We start from the raw sequence: 5,000 nt of genomic DNA on the forward strand, positions 1-5,000 counted from the left end.
AACCTACGTTGTGCCTTAACCTAACCTACGTTGTGCCTTAACCTAACCTACGTTGTGCCTTAACCTAACCTATGTTGTGCCTTAACCTAACCTATGTTGTGCCTTAACCTAACCTATGTTGTGCCTTAACCTAACCTATGTTGTGCTTAACCTAACCTATGTTGTGCCTTAACCTAACCTATGTTGTGCCTTAACCTAACCTATGTTGTGCCTTAACCTAACCTATGTTGTGCCTTAACCTAACCTATGTTGTGCCCTTAACCTAACCTATGTTGTGCCTTAACCTAACCTATGTTGTGCCTTAACCTAACCTATGTTGTGCCTTAACCTAAGCCTAATGTTGTGCCTTAACCTAACCTACGTTGTGCCTTAACCTAACCTACGTTGTGCCTTAACCTAACCTACGTTGTGCCTTAACCTAACCTACGTTGTGCCTTAACCTAACCTACGTTGTGCCTTAACCTAACCTACGTTGTGCCTTAACCTAACCTACGTTGTGCCTTAACCTAACCTACGTTGTGCCTCTTAACCTAACCTACGTTGTGCCTTAACCTAACCTACTGGCTTGTGCCTTAAACCTTAACCTACGTTGTGCCTTAACCTAACCTACTGTTGTGCCTTAACCTTAACCTATGTTGTGCCTTAACCTAACCTATGTTGTGCCTAACCTAACCTATGTGTGCCTTAACCTAACCTATGTTGTGCCTTAACCTAACCTATGTTGTGCCTTAACCTAACCTATGTTGTGCCTTAACCTAACCTATGTTGTGCCTTAACCTAACCTATGTTGTGCCTTAACCTAACCTATGTTGTGCCTTAACCTAACCTATGTTGTGCCTTAACCTAACCTATGTTGTGCCTTAACCTAACCTACGTTGTGCCTTAACCTTAACCTACGTTGTGCCTTAACCTAACCCATATTGTACCTTAACCTAACCCATATTGTACCTTAACCTAACCCATATTGTACCTTAACCTAACCCATATTGTACCTTAACCTAACCCATATTGTACCTTAACGTAACCTAATTTGTGCCTTAACGTAACCTAATTTGTGCCTTAACGTAACCTAATTTGTGCCTTAACGTAACCTAATTGTGCCTTAACGTAACCTAATTTGTGCCTTAACGTAACCTAATTTGTGCCTTAACGTAACCTAATTTGTGCCTTAACGTAACCTAATTTGTGCCTTAACGTACCTAATTGTGCCTTAACGTAACCTAATTTGTGCCTTAACGTAACCTAATTTGTGCCTTAACGTAACCTAATTTGTGCCTTAACGTAACCTAATTTGTGCCTTAACGTAACCTAATTTGTGCCTTTAACGTAACCTAATTTGTGCCTTAACGTAACCTAATTTGTGCCTTAAACGTTAACCCATGTTGTGCCTTAACGTAACCCATGTTGTGCCTTAACGTAACCCAATTTGTGCCTTAACGTAACCCATGTTGTGCCTTAACCTAACCTATATTGTGCCTCAACCTAACCTATATTGCGCCTTAACCTGACGCACGTTGTCGCTGAACCTGCTCTGTAATTGTTATGCAACTCGTTAAATTAGTGTAGTGTTGCCTAACCGCAACCCTCGCAATATAGTTCGCTATTCGCACTGCCCGGTCCCCTGTGTATCGCGTCATGTTAAACACCTTGCAGGTGTTGCTGACTTTCCACATGCTCCTGCTATACACTGTAATGTGGATAGCAGCAGGACGTACATGCCCCTCCCCCCCCTTCCCCCCTGCCTTCGCAAGCTGGTCGTTGAGAAGTTTGCATGTTCAATGCCCTTCGCATGCCGACGTACTCAGCCTACGTTGTGGTACGGCCTGTCACCTGTCCGCCGATGTACGCAAAACCCACAAACTGTACTGCACATTGGTCCGTATGTACTGAATGATACATCGTGTGCACATGTGTGACCGTACGACGACTGCGCCTAGCAACGGCAGGACCATACAGTCCAAATATTGTGCACGCAGCTACGTGTCGTCCTCCCTATAAGAGCTGGATTGCAGTGTGGTAACGCCATTCAGACGTGTGGGAGGAACGGGACGGCCCTGGATGGCGATCAGCATGAGCAGTCTGTTGATGTAGTGGAGCGTGTATTCGGACGTAGTCGTCTCTTCTCACACACCGTGATAGCATGTTGCACCGCGTTCCACATCTGCGACATCCTGCAGAGGCCGGCTGACAGTCGTTCGCGCAATGGACACCGCATACGTACGGGGGGCTACCTTCCACGTGTTCTCGAGGCGTGCACATGTTGTTGCGTCTATGTGGGCAGACGTAGTGTGTTGTTGACACCTGACACAGGCATGCAATACTCGTTGCAAAATGGCGATGGACGTCTACGTTTGCTGGTGACGTTACGCAAATGAACAACAGGTAACCCGTTGTGGTGCGGTTGTTCTCTGCTAGAGGTGAATCAGTGTTGGCGACGATCGGTCGAGCTATTAACCGGTTGTTTCAGGGATACCCACCATGCCCACGAACGTGAAAGGGGACCCCACCATTGCCCACGAACGCGAAAGGGGATCTGGGTGTGAGGCGATACGCGGCGGTGGCTGGGTAGGGACCGTCCCCGGCCGGTGAGGGGGGGCGCCCGGCGTGCTGGCAGCGCGGTGCGTGGGCGCACGCGCTACAGCCGGCTGGTGGGAGGCGGCCAGTGGCAGGCGCGCGGCCGACGGACGCGAGGCAGGCGGCGCAGCTGCGCGCCGGCGCCCCCTGCTCGCGGCGCCTTGCGGCCAAAGTAGGTCCTCGCGGGCCCGGTGCGAAGCGCGGTGGCCATCTGCAGTGTGCTGGTCCGATTGAGGACTGTGTGCGCTGAGGATGCGCCGCCGCCCGGCGCTCGGCGCCGCGACGCCGTCTGCTGCTCGGTCGCCCCAGCGGTTCTCGCAGGTGGTTTGTATCGCAGCTGTGCGGACGTGTTGGCGCGTGCGCTGTGCTGGGAGAGTTCGCTTCGGCACCCAAGTGGGGCTTTTGTCCTTCTGTGGCGCTGGCGTTGGAGCTGCCGGTCACCGTAGGTGGCGCGTGTTGTCTCCCGCCGGCAATGCCACGACAGCACGCTCCCGGGCCTCTGTCGGCAGCGGCAAGCTCAGTTGGGAGCACGGGTGGTCGCACCTAAAGCGTCTACTCGCCTAACTCCGGGCGATTGCGCCTCTCTCGAACCCGACCAAGTACTTAGGACGGCGCTGCGCGCCGCCGGGACCTGAGAGGGTTTCGAGGTGTGTTGTGCAGGGGAGCTCAGCCTCCTCCTGTTTGCAGAATAATTGAGCGGACGCTTGCGTGTTCGCGCGGGCCCCCGGGACACACTCCCGGGCGGCCGGCTGCTCAGCTCTAGTTGACGCAGCTCCCTGGTTGATCCTGCCAGTAGTCATATGCTTGTCTCAAAGATTAAGCCATGCATGTCTCAGTACAAGCCGCATTAAGGTGAAACCGCGAATGGCTCATTAAATCAGTTATGGTTCCTTAGATCGTACCCACGTTACTTGGATAACTGTGGTAATTCTAGAGCTAATACATGCAAACAGAGTCCCGACCAGAGATGGAAGGGACGCTTTTATTAGATCAAAACCAATCGGTCGGCTCGTCCGGTCCGTTTGCCTTGGTGACTCTGAATAACTTTGGGCTGATCGCACGGTCCTCGTACCGGCGACGCATCTTTCAAATGTCTGCCTTATCAACTGTCGATGGTAGGTTCTGCGCCTACCATGGTTGTAACGGGTAACGGGGAATCAGGGTTCGATTCCGGAGAGGGAGCCTGAGAAACGGCTACCACATCCAAGGAAGGCAGCAGGCGCGCAAATTACCCACTCCCGGCACGGGGAGGTAGTGACGAAAAATAACGATACGGGACTCATCCGAGGCCCCGTAATCGGAATGAGTACACTTTAAATCCTTTAACGAGTATCTATTGGAGGGCAAGTCTGGTGCCAGCAGCCGCGGTAATTCCAGCTCCAATAGCGTATATTAAAGTTGTTGCGGTTAAAAAGCTCGTAGTTGGATTTGTGTCCCACGCTGTTGGTTCACCGCCCGTCGGTGTTTAACTGGCATGTATCGTGGGACGTCCTGCCGGTGGGGCGAGCCGAAGGCGTGCGACCGCCTCGTGCGTGCTCGTGCGTCCCGAGGCGGACCCCGTTGAAATCCTACCAGGGTGCTCTTTATTGAGTGTCTCGGTGGGCCGGCACGTTTACTTTGAACAAATTAGAGTGCTTAAAGCAGGCAAGCCCGCCTGAATACTGTGTGCATGGAATAATGGAATAGGACCTCGGTTCTATTTTGTTGGTTTTCGGAACCCGAGGTAATGATTAATAGGGACAGGCGGGGGCATTCGTATTGCGACGTTAGAGGTGAAATTCTTGGATCGTCGCAAGACGAACAGAAGCGAAAGCATTTGCCAAGTATGTTTTCATTAATCAAGAACGAAAGTTAGAGGTTCGAAGGCGATCAGATACCGCCCTAGTTCTAACCATAAACGATGCCAGCCAGCGATCCGCCGCAGTTCCTCCGATGACTCGGCGGGCAGCCTCCGGGAAACCAAAGCTTTTGGGTTCCGGGGGAAGTATGGTTGCAAAGCTGAAACTTAAAGGAATTGACGGAAGGGCACCACCAGGAGTGGAGCCTGCGGCTTAATTTGACTCAACACGGGAAACCTCACCAGGCCCGGACACCGGAAGGATTGACAGATTGATAGCTCTTTCTTGATTCGGTGGGTGGTGGTGCATGGCCGTTCTTAGTTGGTGGAGCGATTTGTCTGGTTAATTCCGATAACGAACGAGACTCTAGCCTGCTAACTAGTCGCGTGACATCCTTCGTGCTGTCAGCGATTACTTTTCTTCTTAGAGGGACAGGCGGCTTCTAGCCGCACGAGATTGAGCAATAACAGGTCTGTGATGCCCTTAGATGTTCTGGGCCGCACGCGCGCTACACTGAAGGAATCAGCGTGTCTTCCTAGGCCGAAAGGTCGGGGTAACCCGCTGAACCTCCTTCGTGCTAGGGATTGG

General features: G+C 51.9%; 1 non-coding gene across 1 annotated transcript in view; it reads left to right on the forward strand.

Annotated features, from left to right (window-relative positions):
- The first annotated feature begins 3,347 nt into the window (after positions 1-3,347).
- Positions 3,348-5,000, forward strand: part of LOC126429583 (small subunit ribosomal RNA) — a 1,909-nt gene continuing 256 nt past the window's right edge. Inside the window, exon 1 of the ribosomal RNA XR_007576964.1 lies at positions 3,348-5,000. This exon is cut by the window's right edge and continues 256 nt beyond it. This is a non-coding gene — a ribosomal RNA (small subunit ribosomal RNA).

This window comes from Schistocerca serialis, unplaced genomic scaffold (assembly GCF_023864345.2).
Source record: "Schistocerca serialis cubense isolate TAMUIC-IGC-003099 unplaced genomic scaffold, iqSchSeri2.2 HiC_scaffold_1026, whole genome shotgun sequence".
Taxonomy (NCBI): Eukaryota; Metazoa; Arthropoda; class Insecta; order Orthoptera; family Acrididae; genus Schistocerca; species Schistocerca serialis.